At 33.9% G+C, this 20,558-nt stretch overlaps 1 pseudogene across 1 annotated transcript; it reads right to left on the bottom strand.

Annotated features, from left to right (window-relative positions):
- Positions 1 to 8,025: 8,025 nt before the first annotated feature.
- On the bottom strand, positions 8,026 to 11,496 carry LOC116532737 (annotated as a pseudogene). The gene has a single exon (XR_004260948.1). The product of XR_004260948.1 is annotated as an epithelial splicing regulatory protein 1 pseudogene (transcript).
- Between the last annotated feature and the right edge of the window lie 9,062 nt (positions 11,497 to 20,558).

The raw sequence follows: 20,558 nt of genomic DNA, 5'->3' as shown, positions 1-20,558 counted from the left end.
TCTTTTTGAGATCGTCATCCAAACTATCCAAAGCAATCTATATATTGACTGCAACCTATATCTAAATCACAATAGAATTTTTAAGAAGAATAGAAAAAAAATTAAAATCAGATGGAACTGCAAAAGAATCCAAATAATCAATGCAATCAAGAAAGAAAACAAAAGCTGGATACATCATACTTCCTAATTTCAAATATATTATAGAGCTATAGTAATTAAAACAGAATGGTACTGGCATAAATGTAGAAATATATGCCAATAGAACAAAATAGAGACCCAAGAAATAAACTGTCACATATAAAGTCAATTTAGCTTCAACAAGGATTCCACGTACACATGGTAGGAGAGTTTATGCTACAACTGGTGTTGAAAAAATTTGAATATCAGTAAGCAAAATAATGAGATTAGACCCTTATCTCACAAAATTATCAATTCAAAATGTATTCAACTTAAAGCTCCCTTTATAACTACTTTTTTGAGCTTTTAACCATTTACCAACCATTATGCAAACATCTTCATAGAGATATAAAGAAACACATATGTAGATATGAATTCATGTGTATGTTTAAATAATCTGTACACACTATTCACCTTCCTTATTAAGTATTTACATCAAATTTTGAATATAATATTTTAAGATTCAATTTGCTTTTGAATAAAAATTTATAAAAGAAGTATAAAAGTCACACTCTTTCTACGCTATAGCTTTCATTTACAAACCTTGTAATATCATACTACTCAAGTTAAAAAAGAGTGAATTATTTTCTTTAACAATTAATTGCTTAGTCACCTCATAAAACTTACTATGGAGATAAACATATATATTTATGAGAATTTTGTTTTCTCTGCATGAGAAAAGGAAATAAATACATTTACCCATAATTTATCTATTAATAATTCACCCCTTGGAAAATATTACTTGAGTTCCTACTATGCAAATCTCTCTGCTAGGCATTTCAAAGAGGGCAGAATGAATTAGATAAGAGCTTTGCTGACAAAATATTTACATCATAATAAAATGGAAGGCAAATACATACAATATTTTGCTACATGTAATACTCTAACATATATATAAACAGATATTTAATATGATCCCCAGAGTTAATCAGAAGAATAAGAATTCTGATAACAGAAGAAAAAGCATTTCTTGAATTATTCAGGGTCTTGGAAAAAAGAGATGGTACATAGTAATTTATTAGAAAATAACTTGATAGGGTCTGTATTTAGCAAAGGCGTAGGGATACTCAAGAAAGGATGTTGTCCATGGGGCTGGCATGTATCATCTGACCCTCTTATGACTTAAGAGGTAACAGAAGAGATCACCACCAAGCCAGAAAGCGAAGGAAGCTAAGTGGTAGAAACTCTGGCTTTGGGTGGTGTAACAAAGTGCCATTGAGAACACTGTGGAAAAGGATTCAAGAGAATGATAGCTCGGTATCAGTCTTCCATCATCCGATATCTTGCTAGTGTTCATCACTAGCCTAACCCACTGAGAAAATAATGGGCAAACTGCCTACTGAGGTAGGTTGACTATTCCAAGCTCTTGACAGGATGAAGTATGGCAAATGGATTTAATATGGCAAGAGAAAAGGTCCACACACTCCCATATGTACAATTAGTCATATTACATTTGGCCTAATTATTTTTCTCACAGAGCAGGAAAAAAATTACCCCATTATAATAAAGACCATGTATTCCCAAAGAAATGCTAAAATATTGACTAAAAAATAAATCAATATATGTTTTCTGTAGAAGATATTTCAGTAACTCTTTAGATCAAGATGGAATGAGGTGAGAGGGCTGCTTTGAATGATCAAGTTAATCTTCTGAGTCAAACAGTAGATATGTAGTGGATAATTTAAATATATATGGGAATTTAGGCTAAAGCCATGTTCCTAATAAAATAATAACTGTAACCTTGACAATGAATAAGTACATATTGCCTTCCATAATGTAACAATGTCTTTCAGAATAGAATATTAATTATTCCAGTTCATTACAGCAGGATGTCAGTGTCATATTTCTAAAAGAGGAAAATATTTGTTCAGAAGCAGTTTTCACTAGGCATAAAGCCCGGTAGGCAGAATCCACATTACAAACTGAATGTCAAATTGAATGGGAATAAAGGGCAATGAAGTTTGGAGATTGTATGTATTGTTATTTGTCTTTTTTGGTAATTTTCTGGAATTAAGAAATTAAGGTGGGGAAGAGGATCATTTCTTTTCCATTTCCCTGCTTCATACACTTCCAGTGTGACACTGATTCTTATTACATTTCTCTCCTTATTACAGCTCCAGTGTCACACTGATTCTTAGGGAAAATGTGTGTGTGTTGTGTATGTGTGCCAGGGTTGGTTTCTGGGAGGTTGTGGTTGGAAAGAAGATTCTTTTTTTTTTTTTTTTTTTTTTTTTTTTAACAGATTTGACTCCCTGAAGCAGGTTTTCTATTTTCTTGCAAAAGCCTAATTTCTAATTGCAAATATCACCACAGTGGTCTTGTGAAAAACAGACTACCAATTAAACCAGAAGAGTTTCCTCAAAGTCACTGTGGAGCATTGCCTGAGGAGCCCGGCTGGTTTCTGATAAATCTTGCCTTGAATTTATTTTGCTGGACTTAACAATAACAATATCAAGGAAGAAACTGAAAATTATAATTATTCTGAGATTTATTTTTAAAGTATTTACTTTGAAATTGTAAATAATTAGCTGGCAAATTGATATATTATGTCTGTCATTGAAGTTTTCTATATTATTATAATAGCTCGTATTAAATTTATAACACTGATTATAACATACCTATATTTAAGCCAATATTAAAAGTAACATGTAAAATCTCTTTACTATAACCTCTCAAATGCCAACAAACCACTTTCGAGTAAAGAGGAAGATTAAATTATGACATTGCAACATTGCAATTTTTGTTTCAAAATATGAAAAAAATTTCTCTCTGTGATTATATTTGGTGAGATGTCTTAATGTATGCCTTTCTCATTAAAATATTCATATCATGTACAGTTTCAAATGAATAACTTCAATATGGTATACTTTGTTATATTAATGCAATAAATGTAACTATGGATATACCTTTCAGTAATAACATATAATTTTCCTAAATGTGTACAGCTATTTAAATAACTGTCCTATTATCAGCACACTACAGAGCCTCACTTAGTGTATTTAGTTTAACAACATCATTTATTTGAAATCCCAAATGATACTTATTGACAATAGCATGTATAATTAAATTATATGAAACTAACATCCGTAAATTAAGAACTATTTCTGTCAATTTTCCTGGCATGATATTTAATGCCCTAATTTACAGAGGAAAGATGAATTGTCAAATTAAATTTCTTCGGCCAGTTAGATTTGCTTTGTGACTTATATTGCCACAGTTATATTAAGTCTCTTATCATAAAGTGCTATAATATCGTTCATGTTGCTTATGTGGTGTTGCTTATGGCACTGATTACCCATACTGCAAGGAAAATATTAGTTTTAATCTTATTGTTGTACCAGTATAGAAAAATGAATATTGAATAGTAATTATGTTTGTACATTTCTTGATATGCATTTTTTTCTCCTCTTTCTCCTTTCTCTATTTGTTTGGTCCTCTTCACTAAAATGTAAGTCAAATGAAAAAGAAACTTTTGATTCATCCCTTTAACACCAGCTCTGAGAAATCTGTGGCTAACGTTGTAGGGACTCAATGTTACATAAAAGAATATCATTATATGTTAATTACTTTAAACCATATTGAGTTGTATGTAAAATATATTTTATTTTTTAATACTATATCTTCACTAACATTTAACAAATGCTATCACCAACATGAAAGCCCCCAGTGTATGTGCTTTCATTTAAAAAGCTATCCCTGACTTTTGTTCAACTCTTCTAGACCACCTGAAATTAAACATCTTGTCTTTCCTTCTACTCCTAATTTGCTGGAATTTTATATTTTAATTATAATAATTACCTATAAGATTTTTATCATAACTGTATAGAACATGTAGTATTTTCTTCAATAGGGTTCAAATCCTTAGAGAAAAAGACCAGGCCATTGTAGGTCTTGCAGTTTCAAAATTTGCCAATATGAGACTTCACACACAGCAAGTATTCAAATAGTCCTTTCAAGTTTACTATTTATTCGTCCATGCACACACTCATTCACTCATGTCTTAAATTTGGCTGTCTGTCAGCAACTTTGTTAAATGCTTTAGAATCATAAAAGAAGAATAACACATCTTCCAGTTTCTGTCAACTGAAACTTCTGTTCTTCCCAGCCCTATGACAATATCCTAAATATTCAGGGCAGTTTCAGCTCTTCCACCGTTTATACATGCTATCTACAAACTTCTTCCTTTTTTTCGCTAAAAACCATGTAGTAGACATCTACTTTCATTAGCTTAGAATTTCTTTTGTAAACAGCCTTTTCTATTACATGTCAACTTGTCTCACTTTCCTTGCTAAAAGTATTGATATATTGTTTAGCCATCAAAATCCTTTTTAGAGATGGATAAAAATACTGGAAGAGAGAAACTTAGTCTTTTTTTTTTTTCTTCTAGAAGCAAACACTGATGGTTAAGGCTGCACAGCCTAAAACCACTGGAGACAGCTTATTGATACTGCTTGAAAGATGTATTGACACTGATTGAAAGCATGCTTGAGAATTAAACAAACAATAGTAAAGCAGAGAAGACCGTTGGACAGTTAGGATGGAAACATTACTTGCTGACAAGAAAGAAAAAAAATCACAGCTAATGACTGAGCAGGAAAAAATAAAAGATCTACCTCTTAAAGTTCAGTATACCACACTATAATTTTTAAATACAATTTTTAGTGCAGCACAAAATATAATCACTCACAGAGCTTTCCCGTGTTCTTGTATTGTTTGCATACTTGATCCTTGCTTTTAGACTTCTTTCTCAATTTTCAGCATTCAATTAAAGTTTATTCAACTATTCAAATTATCTTGTAGAACAAATCTAAATTTGCCTGCTTACTTTCAAAATCACCGTACAGGTGACAAGGGACTCCCATTACTAATGTTAGTCTGTAAGTTCAACAAATGTAAATACATAACTTTGTTTCTATTCCTCATATCGTATACATACTTGCAAGAATGCTTAATCACAGTTTCTTAATTGATTGCCATAGTTATTTGAATAATATTTTGACAAAAACTATTTATTTTATTTTATTCACATGCAGAAGAAAGAAAATTTAAAGTGCCACAAAGATTACCTCTGTGAGTAGAGCATGGCTAATCTTCTTGGACCATATGAAAATTTTATGCAATATATTTAGATCCTAAATCATTGGCAATAATTAATATTGGCTTTAATGAATAATATTGTAATATAAATTTGGAAACATTTTATTATGTTTTATAGAAATTGTTGTATATAAATATTTTTAGTTTTAGTTTTTTATTGAATGATAGAAGCTATTAGTTGCCCACTCAGCATCTTTTCTGTTTTTCTTCCTTGTAGAACCTAAACTGTCCATGTCTGCAAGCCTTCTCCTTACAATCTTGTGTTGAAGGGAAGCTGAAAACTCAGCCATGTTCATATCAGGGCTAACAGTAATCTCACTGACCTTGTCAGGAATCATTACAGAAATGGCCACATCCCATACTGGCCAGTAAAACATTAGAGGAAATTTGATGGGGATCTCCCTTGATCCTCTCAAATTCCCCAAGACATAGTCTTACTTCTTTCTCTCGGTACACTAAACCCTTGTTTTGCTAAAGCCAACTTACCACCAGCCGGAGAATGAAGCCAATACAGAACTGCTGGGAAACATTTGGAAAAAAAGCAAAAACAAAAACAAAGTGAAAACAAAACTTGCTTAGGCCTTTAGTTGCAGTTCTGTGCATAGGAACATTGGCTTCCTGTAATAAAAATTCATCAAAAATAGTATAGTATGTTTGGTAGGTGTCTTTTCAGAACTTATATTTATTGGGTGATGGAATAAACTAAATTCATCCTTGACTTGAAGTAAAGGTTAAAGAAAAAGAAATGTAAGCTAGGTTACAAAATTTCTAATTCGTGATGTCTTCCCATAAGGATATGACTTATTTTACAAAAATAGTTCCCTAATCACTCTCTTCTCAATGAAAACATGTTTTGATGATTTACATGGGCCTCTGGGACATATAACATTCCTGCTGACTAGAGCCATGTAAACATAACTGTCAGTAAACAACTGCTGCTTCTGTTTTATTTGGTAAAAGTAATATTTCTGTAAAATATGATAGCTTGGGGAAATTTCTTCATTCTCTAAGCATACAGATTGGGTTTATATTTATGATTCCTCTAGCACCTGAAATCTTGTTTGTTTTGAAATATTTTGATTTAAAGGATTAAGGACTTTTTTCGAATTACATATTTTGTATAATAAAATATAAGAATGTGGATAATATGTGCCTTAATCTTTCTTCAGAGATACATAAAGTCTTTTCCAAACTCTTCATAACATGATATATAAGAAGAAGTAATGCTATTATTGTACAGAAAAGGATGATACAATTTTTCTTTGGAAATGTGAATGAGAGTGTTTGCCAAATATTAGAATTTCGTATCCTTTGTTGGATATATTTAGAAAAATATACACGTGATATGTGAAACACAAATGAAAAATATGCTGAAGCTATTAACTAAAGATTACAGATCAAATCTGAATGGCTAGGCAAAGAGAACATTACCTGTTTTCCATATTTTACTGTAGATTTACTTCAGTCTTCTCTAAAAACAATCTTTTTTAAAATACAGATGAACAATTAGCCTGCTTCTGAATATTCTTAGAATTCAAAATCATCTTGATTTATGTATAAAGATAAATCTCATACAGGCCATTATGTCTTAGAGATTCTGGGTTCATTGCTCTTTTTTACCAGTTTAACACATCACGGCAAACTGAATTAATCAAATCTTTTATTTTCTAATTAGATGTGGCTTTGAGCAAGACTTCTGCTTTAAAGACAGGCATGGACATGGATATAATAAACACATTTATATCAGTGTATTCTTGAAATTTATAATCTAATTTATAAAAACAAAAGTATATAAAATATGCTTAAATTAATACTCTTAGTTATTTTTAGGCTCCAATTTTCACATACTGCTGCCTTAAAAACAAAATTTCAGTCTCATTGAATGTATAACTGGAGTAATGATCATAATGATCACTGTTATGATCTTTAAATGACTACTTTAAAGCATGATGGATCGAAATAGATATATAAAACATAAAACATATATGCTCATCTATTTAGCAGTAGTTCACTAAAATAACAGTAAAAATTTATGTAATCACTTTCTTTGAGTATATGTTATAAAATAAAAATATTACCTGCTTGAATATTGGCAGATAATATATATTTAATTTGAAAAATGTTTTCTTAGAGTTAGCACCCCTACCATCAATTTGCATTTCATAGATTTATAGCTAATACACAACCTTATAATTTGCCATCTCCCAAAACATTTGGTCTGAAATATCATTTTTGTGTTACATTATCTATTGAAGTTTAGAGAGTCAAATATATAATTTGTGCATTTTAATGTAGATCCATTCTAAACGTTTGTCTCAGGGAAATCATGCATCTCACATAAGGATGTATTAACTATTATTTTTCTAGTTTTAAATATCTATTATGCCACATACAAGTAGATAATTAATTACTCTAGTTCTGTTCGATTTTTCTAGCGCTATGTGTTCCATGAAAAATTAGGAATAGTTTAATGAGCAATACTGCTAAACTGTATTATGAAATAGATCACAAAATATAAGTTCATATTAATGGTGACTATAGTTAGTAACATTAGATTGAATACTCAAAAATCACCAAGAGAATATATTTTGTGTTCTCACCACAAAAAGTGATGTGTATGGGTAATGTATATGTTAATCAGCTTTATTTAGCCATTCCACAACAATTCATATTTTAAAACCATGTTGCATACCATAAATATATACAATTTTATTTTTCAATTAAAAAACATTTTAAAAATTTGATTAAACATTTTTTTTTTGAGATTAAACAGGCATGTTTTATTATCAAATGTTAACTCTACAAAAACTCAGTAGTATTGTAGTAAGCATTACTGCCTATCTTAAGTCTTTCAGAGCTTTGGACACACAATGTCTTAAGGCATCAAGTATACAGAAATTTCTTTTCGATCTTAAGTGCCAGTTATCACCAATTTTCATACAAACCTTTTTTATCTTTTCTATTGCAGTTAAAGGGCCATTGCCAGTCAGCTGAAGAGGGAAATGTTTGCTTCTCCCTTTAAGGTGTTAATCAAAGTAATGCAAAGAAAATAAAAATAGCAGCCACATAAATCTCCATGGCATTGCATTCAAGCAAAGGACAATATAAGTAACTTAAAGAAATATCCACATTCAATGCACTTAATGAAATCCTGTTTTCTTTGGAGTTACATGAGGCAGCAGTACTAGCTAGCTAGTGTCTAATATTGCACTTTTGTAGCATAAACACAGCTAAACACGGTGTTAAACACTGACAGCATCAGTACCTGTTCTAACTGCATCAGTGTTTACCTCTCAGTCTAGCATGCTGACTATAGTCCTATGCTTTAAAAGGTTATAATTATTTGACAGTTAAGGCATTAGAGAAAAAGGTTTAAGGCTATCATAATATATACAAGCATTCACTTCAGTTAGTATATTGTTTTCTAGAATACACTGTTCAAATAGTCTCACTTCTGTGATATTAAAAACTATGGAATTTCTCTTATTAAAGTCCAAACCATCAATGACAAAAGTACAATATAAAATAATGCATATGAAGCCACAATATTCAGTTATGGTTCAAACTAGAAATTACTAACTACATGTAGCTGCTTCATTTTTGGTTTTGCATTTTGGCCCCTAGTTCATTATTTACAACTGATACCTGCTGCGAAAAAGATCCACACTTTTAAACTTTGTGTTTTGTGGAGGGTGCACCATTTTTTCTAAAGTATCTTTAGGTGTTTTAAAATTATTTGTTTTTAACTATAAGATCATCATGGCCAAAAGACTTAGAAAATAACAATTTTACTCTTTTTCCTAAGCTTGTGATTTTAGTATTCCAAGACTTATGCTTGAATTACTTAGCAAGAGGGCATGATTATGCAGAAGCCAGGGAAATGAAAAGAGTGGGAATATACAAAAGCTTCCCTAACAGAGTTCGTGGTGGAGATGGTAGACACTGGTAGAGTTTTTATGCAAGACTTAAAACTTAGGAAACACCTATGATGCCACTTTAGCTGGAAATAATAGAGACGTCTGATTCCAAATTCACATTTTAAATGCCTATTTGCAATCGGCAAAGGGCCAGGTATGCTGCATGCTGCTTGCTATAAGGATTTGGCTTCACTGGTGCAAATTTTTTCACTCCACCAAAAGATAAGGCACAGGCCCGCTCGTCCAATCAAGTTTGCTGAAAATACTGCAGCCTGAGTGTAGACAAACTTCCCCTGAATTTGCTAGAAGTTTTCTTGCGTCTGGCAGTTTCAAGATCCCCATACATCTTTCAAACACTGGGATAGTACACTGTGTAGTTCATGAAGAGCTGAGTGCCTGCTGGGTAGTACGCTGTGGAGGGCTGCAGTGCTCGTGGATTCAAAATCACAGAGGGCTGATAAATAGCTTCTGTAGGAATAACTGCAGCAGGAGCTGGAAATGTGTAGGAGGGAGGAGACAGGCATGGTAACTTACATGGCGGTGGGGATAAGCCATTTCGATTTAAAGTGCCCCCCATTAACACAAAGTTCATCTCCTCAGCTGAACACTGAAAGACTTCAACATATCTGTCCTTCATGGCTTTTTTATGACACTTCTGTGCAGCCATAAATGCTCTGTCCGCAGACTTCATCTGGATAAAGGCATCTCCTGATGGGCGGCCCTGGTGATTCAAAACCATGTGAACCCCATGAGTACGAATATCTGTGGCGAACTCCCCTAGGAAATCCAGGATGTCCTCAATTGTGGCTGCATAGGGAAGACCTCGAAGGCGTATACAGTCTCTAACATTTGTAGGAGGCACAAATTGCTGAGGTAGTACTGGAATAATGGGAGGGGTTGGAAGTGGAATGAGAGGGGCCGAGGAGAATCGATTCAGCACCTGCTGAACTTCAGCTGCTGTGCTCCTGAAGAGTTCAATGTATCTTTTACCCAACAAGTCTTTATGCTTCCTCAACGCGTTCTGTGCATATTCCTCACAAGCAAAGAGGACAAAAGCATCCCCTGTTGGCCTACCATCTGGGTAGGTGACAAAGAGGATGCCTTCTTTTCCCCCAGTAATAGGGCAATGCTGTCCAAAGAAGGCCACCACTTCTTCAGCTGTGGCTGTGAAAGGGAGCCCCCGCATGCGGACAATGACTTGATTTTCCTTTGAGAGAAACTGGGCTACCTCATTGGAAGTACCACCAGCAATTTTAAGAAAATCTTCACCTGTTGCTTTGTAAACCTCAATATACCGGGTCCCCATGTGATGTTTATGCCTCTGTAGTGCGAGGTCTCGGTGCTCCTCACTTACAAACCTAACCAGAGCTTCTCCGTTCCTTCGACCCTGAGCATTCAGACAAAGTGCTGCACCTCCCTTGGCAATATTGAGTCCTTTGAAGAATCTTGCAATATCTTGATCTGAAGACTGCCATGGTAAACCTCTCGCCCTGACTACGGTGTTATCATCAATAAGTTCCATCTTGCTGCAAGTCCCACTTTCAAATTTGTAATTCACTCTCTCTGGATCTGAAAACCTGTGATTATAAGGCTCTGAAATCATTGCTAAAATTATATTCCCCATATCTTCAACTTGAGAGGCTCCATATCGAGAGACTGAACTATTCTTCCCAAAATTTAAATACTCTGTCATTGCTGCAATGTCCAGTTTGTCAATATCAGGTGAACCAGGGCAACACTTCTTGAATTCTTTTCGAAGATCAAAAAAGGAATAGAAGCATTCAGGTAATAGTACATTCTTCTTGGAAGCCTCAGGATGCAGGATTTGCCTGATATGAAGCTGTCCATCAGTACAGAGACAGAAGGAAGTACCTACTCCAATATTCAGTTCATTGCTCACTGACTGGTTAAACTGTCGGAGGGCTTGGTCCAGCTGCGACGCCGAGGACAGGCTTTCGACGTCTATTTTAGTTTCTTCTTTGCAGTCTTCCGTCAGTTCCAATTGATCTGGTCTAACTAGTACTTCGTGCAACTGTCCCACCTTCTTGTTGGCCAGATCCACGACTTTCCAGAACAGCAGGATCAGCTCCTTCTCATCCGAGCCTAGCTTGGCCCCGGTGGCCCCAGCAGTGATCCCAAAAAGCACCACCAAGTAATCCGGAGAGGCCGTCATGACGATAGGTGGGGAGGGGGAGAAGGGGGGTCGGGGGGCGGATAGGTGGGGTGGAAGTGAGAACGAAAAAACCTGTGCTAAACCCTCTTCTAAGAGAAAAAGAAAGAGCGCCCACCCCCCCCTCCTCGCTGCTGCTGGTCGATTAAACATTTTAATTTAAAAAATGAATAATAGTGGTATTTTAAAATGCATTCTAACGTCTGTGTTCACAAAATTGAATGCTTGGTGGAAAGTGTATTTTAATATTATTAGTTTATTTATTAATTAAGGAATATTAGAAAAAATATATTCTTAAGGTGCCTGAAGTTTATTTATGCATGTCATGGATAACTAATATCTTGACATCACCAGAAAATTGAAACATAAAAAATACTATCAAAGCTTTCTCAATGGTTGTTTAAATATTACACTAGCTTATTACTGAGGCTGGATATTAACATCCTCACTCTTTTAGAGGACAAGCCTGGGGTAGCTGGCAGTCCAGTGCTGGTTATTTATGGCTTAGGGAACACCTTGGCCATTTTACCTCAGTGTGCTGTACAAATAATATCATTTTTTATGTATTCTAAAAAGACTAAAATTCTGGGACACCTCGTTAGAGACCCGGAATAGTATAGAGTCAAAATCTATTAAGCCCTCATCATTTTAAGGTAATTTCTTCCCCAAGACTCCATTTTTCTGTTATATACTCATAATATTTTACATTAACTAAAGAACCTGTGGGATGAAAATGTTAGTTTATTGATGTGAAATCGCTTCAAAGAGTAATTATGTCTTACGTCAAGTGTTTCACGTAATATTTGACATATTGTGAGAGTCTCAGATCAGATCTGAATGATTTTGCTAATATGTTCTAATACATTTATTAATTTAGAAGACATAAAGAATGGACATAATGTATATGAGACTGATTCTTGAATCATGGTCTAGAGTAATTAAAAATATTTAATTCCAACCTGGCCAATATGGTGAAACCTCCTCTCTACTTAAAGCACAAAAATTAGCTGGGTGTAGTGGCAGGCACCTGTAGTCTCAGCTGCTGGAGAGGCTGAGGCAGGAGAATTGGTTGAACCTGTGAGGCAGAGGATGCAGTGAGCCGAGATCACGCTACTCTGTACTCCAGCCTGGGTGACAGAGTGAGACTCCATCTAAAAAAAACAAAGATTTAATTGAGGTCCAAGTTTATGGCAAAAAGAGTTGTGAAATTGTTTCAAATGCAATCTGTTTATTTGTGCCTATTTAGTATCTAAATTCTTAGGTTCAACTCTTAATATGCAATAATAACCTAAAATGTTTCAATTCTTGATAGATGAGTTGGGAATCAAAATGATTTTTTAAATATTTCTATATTATTTAAAAGACAGGAAAATGTTAATTTTTAGAATATTCTTGTTCATTCAAGAATTAAAATGTTATCATTGCCTTATTTTCTTACTGAAATCATACATACTTCTAACTCTATTTAAGATATAAGTCTCTGGTTTTCTTTGCACTTCAGTAAGGTCTTGAGAATCTGAACTTGTTTTTAGAAAGAGTGCAAGTTACATCAACTAAATTAATACATACCATGACTCGTACTAAACACTTTTGGATGGCTTATCTCTTTTCCCTCAAAATTGCTACAGAAGGCAGGTAATCTTATTGGATTTTGATGGGACCCAATAATCAATATCCCTCTATTCAAGTACTAAACTATTCTAAACTAATTGATAACAGCTTGTGTAAGGAATTTAAAATAGCCATATTCATAGAAGCAGAGAATAGAATGGTAGATGTCAGGATCTACAGAGAGGGAGAAATAAAGAGTTATTGGTCAAAAGGTACCAAGTTTTAGTTATGAAAAATAAATAAGTCCCAGATATCTACTTCACAGTACAGTGCTTATAGTTAACAATTGTGTGCTGCATACTTAAACATTTGCTAAGAGGGTAGAAATTATGTCAAGTGTTCTTATCACCAAAACTAGTCGTAAATAAAGAGGGCAGAAGGAAGCACTTGAAAGTGATGAATATGTTTATGGCATTGATTGTGGTAATGGTTTCACAGGTGTATACTTATCTCCAAACTCATTGAAATGTATACATTGAATGTCTACAGCTTTCTGTGGGCCAATCATAACTCAGTAAAGTGGTTTCAAAAATTGAGACATAAAACAAAACAGAATGCTGAAAACTCATGTCACCTTTGTCAGTGATAAAGATGAAGGTGAGGGCTGTGGTTAAGCTTTAAAAAACAAATAAGCTTGCTTGCTTTTCGACATGCCACCTGAGGAAAAGGTTAGTTTACCGGGAAGGATAAAAGAATTAATATGCCAGACTCAGCGTATTGGATAGAGTAGCCACACCCAGTTGAGAATTTTTTATCAGTGTTTGTCTTATATCAATCATTTAACTCCTTAGATATTCCTTAAATAGTATATGTCCAATGAACAGAGTAGTATAGAAAAAATAACTTTTTGTGCAAACAGTTGAAAAGGGGAAAAAAGATGTTTGTCTTCCACAATAGCAACTACCTTCCAATAATTCAGTTCTACAACTGTCCAGGATCTGTATAAAGTACTTTACTTATTTTATTTCCTTTTATCTTTAACATACCCTGTTGTAGATGAGGAAATTAACGTATATAAAGTTAAGTTCCTTTATTCTGACTAACAATCTCAGATAAAATGATAGTAAAATGCTGACCCAGGATCCAAACCTAGGTTTTCTTACTTAGGTATATATACCCTTTCTCAGGATATAAAAATAACTTTGTGAATTGATAACTACAAAACTTCTTAAATGGGTTGACATATTGCTTCAACATAACTTGTTCTTTGAGAGATTCAGGATTAATATTTTTGAAAATTTATCCTATTTTTTTTCAAATTTGTAATTATGTTGATAATCATCAGAGATACCAGAATTATTTACCAACTGTTCATCTTATAGTTTTAGCTCAAACTTGAGAAACAGAACTGGAAAATCAAAACAAACATAGATAATCTTCCAATATTAACCTGCCAATAAAGACTTTTATGGCTCATTTCCCATCTAACATTCAAATACTTCTGAGTCAAAATCATATGCCATTCATCTTCTCTTCAAAACACAAGGTAAAGAGAACAATAGTGACCTGCATTTTTTATTAACAAAATTGAGATAACCTTTATTACTAAACATGTTGTAGGCTTGAAAATACAAGTAAAACAATTAATTAAAAATATCCAGTAGTACCAAGATAAATTTTGGAAGTCAGTTGATTACAGCATAAAAAGCTTATACTTCTTTGGGAGGCCGAGGTGCGCGGATCACGAGGTCAGTAGTTCAAGGCCAGCCTGCTGGTCAACATAGCCTGGCCATCTCTACTAAAAAAAAAAAAAAAAATATATATATATATATATATATATATATATATATATATGACATTAGCTGAGTGTGGTGGCAGGCACCTGTAGAACCAGGTACTTGGGAGGATGAGGCAAGAAAATCGCTTGAACCTTGGAGACGGAGGTTGCAGTGAGCCGAGGTCGTGCCACTGCACTTCAGCCTCGGTGACACAGTGAGACTCTGCCTAAAAAGAAAAAAAGCTTATACTTGCTTTATATTTTAAGTTTATGAATTTTGGATTCAAGATATTAACAAATTTTTTTGTTCTAGATTTTCATGCAGAAATTCCAATAGTAAACTCTATGGGCAAGTCCATAAAAAAAGTTTTTTAATGTAATAAATAGCATTTATTGTTTTTCTACTCCAAAATGTTTTGAAGAAACAGGCTTTTAAAGACAAAAGTTAAAATCAATAATCCACTACCAAGTTAAAATGATGATTAATATTAATATTTTGTTATATCTCTTTCTACATCACTTATTTTCTAAAATGTTACTATTTTTAATCAAAACAACCTATTTAGCACTATTTCACACTCTGTCATTATTCGTTTAGATTCCATTACATGTTTTATAAGATCAATGGCACCCCACTATATGGTTTTCATTTTTATCTTGAAGTCTCTATTCTGTGTTGTTGGGAGTTTGGATATGATCTGTTCACTTTCTCCTTAGAGGCGCTCCTTCACATGTGATGGTTTATTTTCTGCATTCTTGCATTTATGCAGATGAATGATATCTTACCTAGGTTGAAAATCATTGTATTGCTGTCTTTTTTCTTTAAAGTCTGTAGAAATTATTTCACCAAAGTCTAGCTCCTAGTTTTTCAGATGAAACATTGAGTATTTTCATTCTTTGCTAGAAATTTCTCCTTTCTGCTGGAAGAGAGTACAGTGCTCCTTTGTGGGTATTTTTTTCCTTTGGCAACTAGTTGTTAACACTATTTAATTATGTACTCTACCAATTATGGTGGTATCAGCTTGTGTATCTTAAGTCTGGTGATTTATGTAACTCCTATGAATGTATAAAAATAATTGGGCTGGTATTTGATTTTGGTTTGTTTATATATACTTGTAGAGATGTGTGTCTTATCTTTAATAAAGGCTCAAGTATAGCAGAATGAAAAGAAGAAAAATAAATACAAATAAGACATTAACTATTAGTCAGAGGTTATACTATAAACATTTAAAAACAAAATTATTTTTCTAACTTTAGTAATATTACACATCTTATTAGTCATTACCATGTCAGAAATCATTTTGTTTGGTTTTCAGAAATCTTAGAATGTATTGTTCAATAGCAAAAAAAAAAAATTAAAAAATGAAGAATGCGTTATACAGTTATTTTATATCTGACTTTTTTGAGATATATCATGTAAAATGAAGTAGTGTAGTGCTCAATTCATACTAAGCTCTTGATGAATATCATTTTTACATCTATCCAGAAGTTCTGTTTAATTTAGTTATATACAATTTTTCTCTTACTTAGATCTTAACTAATGAGCTGGAGAACAGTTTTGCACAAATTATTTTAAAAGGTGCCACTTTCTTCTTGCATAAATAGCCTCAGGCCAGGGTTGATGGCTTGGAAAATAGGACTCTAGTTTGCAAAATTATAAGCCTTTCTGCTAATGAGAATAAAGGTCTGTATTAAAACATTAAAATAATTCATGAGATGCCAAAGTAAGACTACATTTGGTCAGCCAGAAACATCTATTTTTCTGAGGAAGAATGCCTTAGATCAAGAATAAGATATGCAAAAAAATCCATGAATAGCAGAATACATTTGCATGACCATCATATATTCCAAACTGGGCACCACCAAAATACCATTCTACCAAACTACTGTTGCATGTGCTCATTCATACATGAAGAGCCATTTAGAAGATTTGATGAAATTAAAATAGACTCTGCAGTTGTTTATCTCAAACCCAAGTATTCCAGCTAGTGCCACACTCAGGATCCCCTGCAGAAAGTAGTGTTGATAGTCATCAAAAGGGACGAGAATATATGCTTACACGTTCTATGTCTTACTCAGTAATGTACCAAATCTTATTAGAAAAAAATACCCAGACATCTAATATATGGGTCATCATTGTACTAACCTTCAGTTTAGAAACTGAATTTATGTGTCCACTCATTTAGTAGGGATTCTGTTTGTATTTGTCAAAATAAGGTAATGTAATATTGAGTAAGTTCCTGGGATTTTTTGGGAGTGCCAGAAGTAGGCCACAGAGAAGAACCCACATGAGTGTATGTGTGTGTGCCTGTGTGTGTGCGTGCATGCATTTGTGCTCATTTTGTGTGTGTGCAGCTCCTAGAAGTTTATACTGTTACATATAACTGCATTTGCCCTTTTGAAGTTTGTCAAACTTTGTAGCTGAATCCTTCCTTCCTGCTTGTATGCCACATTGTCCTCCTTTACTACAGGGAGACAGTACCTTCTCTTTGAGGCACCTGTCTTTCCTTAAGATGTTATACTACTTCATTATCCTGTGACTCTAGATCCCTGACGGGTTATGTAAAATTTATAATAATGCAGATTATACAAGTTTTTCCTCTTACAATGGTAGTGATGCTTCTGGCTTTCTATGTATTAGAAGTCGAGGAAGGCTTCATGTCACATCTTTTTAACCAAATTCACGTTAAGCTTGCTTGAAAGCAGAAGGTATAGCTATCTGGACCATAATTGTATTGAAACATAGTGAATGAACAGATCATGCTTCTGTTCAGGCAGGAATTGTGTTTATTTGCTCAATAATAAAAAACATTAGTATACCAAATATTTTCTTGACAAGTTAATTATAAACTGTCTACTTGACAGTTTCCCCAATGAACTGCATCTCTCTTTTAATTTATACCTGATTTTTAATCACTACTGAACTATTAGTATGTTCCCCCAAACAGCTTCAGTGTCACGCCACTTGCTTCTTTTAGTTAACAATTAATACAAAACAAACCATCACAAACTTTAGTGACTTAAAATAACAATGGTTTCATATTGGTTGTGCCTCTTTTGAGTAACCTTGATGAGCCTTGTGCTTCATGATGCAAATATATGCATCACTCAGATGTTTGCAAATGGCTGAAGCCTTGATTGGGGAAACAGGAAAAGGACCTTCAGTTTTCTTCTATATGTTCACTCTCTTCATATAATGTCCCACATTCCAGGGTTTCTCCATTATCCTCTCTCCACAGGAAGATAATCTGGGCTCCCATATGATCTGGAGTGTTACCTAGAGGGATCATTTAAGTCATGTGAAAATACGTGTCTTAGCTCATATTGCCATGACAAAATATCACAGACTGGGCAGCTTAAACACCCAAAATTATTTATCACAATTCCAGAGGTTAGAAGTCCAAGACCAAGGTTTTAGTCTACTTAGCTGCAAATTATTTCTCTCTGTGTCCTCATATAGTTTTACCTTGGTGCTTGCACTTGGAAGAGAAGAGAGGAAAAAGGAAGAGAGAGAGAGAGCACATTCTTGTTTCTTCTTACATGGACACTAATACTACTAAATCATGACCTCCAACGTTATGACTTCATTTAACCATAATTACTTCCACAAAGGCCCTATTTAAAAATATAGTCACCTTGGGTGTTCAACATAGAGTTTTGGGGAGCAACAAACACTCAATCCATAATGGTGCATGCCAAACTTCTGCTTATGTTACACTTGCTATGGTCTCATTGGACATGTTTAGCCACGTAGCTAAGCATAGATGAGTGTGGATAGCAACTACACAAGACTGTGAATGAAGAATAGTGTGGTTCACTGAGGGATCATCAATGTGACATCCCAGCTTAGTGCCAATGAAAACGGCAACCCTACGTTTATTGCCCAGTTTACTGTTGCTTCTCAGGAAGATTTATCTTGTTGTCTCCTCCTTTAAGAATTCTTCTTTAACTAATACTGAAAAAGCTCTCTGTCTACAATTTCCTCCACACAGTCAGAATAATAGAAAGTCTAGCAGCCAGCCATCTCTGGAATGATAAAAGAACCACCCTTCCCCACCTGCCAAACAACAATTTTATTTACAAGAATGATAAATAGAGAAACAATGGAAAAATGCCTTGTGCTTTTGTATCTTTTTAATTCACATCTTTCCAGTACTCATTTGTGTACGTAAAATGTAACAACAAATTGCAGTAATCCTTTTACAGACAGATTCTGGTAATTTGGGAAGGAGATCTCAGAATAAGTTTATCCTACCCATTTGAAAAAAAAAAAGTCTTCTTAAAAATACACAAAAGTACATTTTAACTGAAATGTATAAAATATATACTTTAACTGAAAATGTAAAAACATAAAGATGTTATCAGAATTTATTCATTCCTCACCATGCCTTTATACTGCTAATTCATATAGTTTTAATATACAAAGAAATACACAAATAATATATATGCAATAGCACAAGTATAAGGCCTGGTAATTCTTATTTTCTCTTAATGAAGATATAGGTAATAACTCTGTAGAGCAATAGAAAAATTAGCTTACCTACTCTGGATTAAATCCTCTTGTGCTCACCATCCCATACTCTAACAATCCTGTTTCATTCTAACATGGTGTTTACTGCTATTGCACTTGATAATATAATTATCCTGGGCTTTTTCCTTTTCATCAGTCTTAAGATGCAGAAAGTTTCTGATTTATTTGCTTGGAATTCAGCAACAGTAGAGTTATTTTTTTCATTTTAAGTGTTGTTGCTTGTATCTGTATCTTAGTCAGAATTTGAAATGATGTGATTTTTTTCGTGTGCTAATTTTGAATATAAATATGTTCTTTAGCTGTCCTCTGCCCTTGGCACGTTGCCTGGGTTCACAAACATGCCAGCCTGCAAGTGACTAAAAAAAAATCACTGGGAAGATGGACTGTTGCATGCTGAAAAACATGACTCAAAAAGCGCTCTCACCTTTGGTTGTCTCCTAAATCTCAACATTTGAAATTTATCCCCCTCTTCTGATTACTGTCACCTCCATTTCCTCTTGTTTTGTGCCTATCTCTTACCCTCAGTGAGTTTTCTATTTGCTTCCAGAACGTTACCTCTCTATGGTTACACAATTTAATACTTATATCATATTATACAATCATGGCCCTTATTTGAATGAAGCTGTGTTTCAAAGAATTCTAAATGACATCACATAATTTGCTTTTAATTTTAACTGCATGTCAATGCAGACAGTACTTCCTGGAATAATTAAATCATCCTTCATCTGAATAAGTAATGACATCACTGTAATCCAGATGTTGGCTTCTCCTTTTCCAAGCTCACTTCTCACTAAGGTATTTAAGAAAGGAAGCTGGCCCATGGAGTGCTCTGAATTATTTTCAAGTTGCTGCAGCTTCATTGCAACCCTTGAGCTCTGTGATGAATAACTATTCACCTTGGTGATGGTTATAAACTGAACCTTCCGGATTTACCCATCCTGTAGGTAAACAAGGCTACTTCAGCATGAACATCAGAAATAGAGGGCTGAATACATAAACTATTTATTAGTCCTCCTAATATCTTAACTCTTTGTGTCCTAAGTCATTAGTGTCATGAGTGTTAGATGGATTGGGAGTTCAGAGAATCAGAGGGTACATTATAGAAAATGTGGCAAATTAAAATTGCATGTTAGACATATATAATCTCATAATACCTGTGACTATTCCATCTCAAGGAATTTAACATGGCTAAGACACTTTACTTACAACCTTATTCCTCCTTTTATATTGTCCACCCTCTTAACCTCCTACCAAACCCTCTTCTTCCCAACTCCAACCACATTTTTTTTCTGTGCTCTCCCATTTCCCATTTAAATGTAAGCTCCTTATGCAGAGCAA

The sequence above is a fragment of the Sapajus apella genome, unplaced genomic scaffold (genome assembly GCF_009761245.1).
Source record: "Sapajus apella isolate SASKATOON/1434 unplaced genomic scaffold, GSC_monkey_1.0 scaffold3, whole genome shotgun sequence".
Taxonomy (NCBI): Eukaryota; Metazoa; Chordata; class Mammalia; order Primates; family Cebidae; genus Sapajus; species Sapajus apella.
The sequence above is the reverse complement of the archived record's forward strand: the minus strand, read 5'-3'. Positions and strand labels throughout refer to the sequence as shown.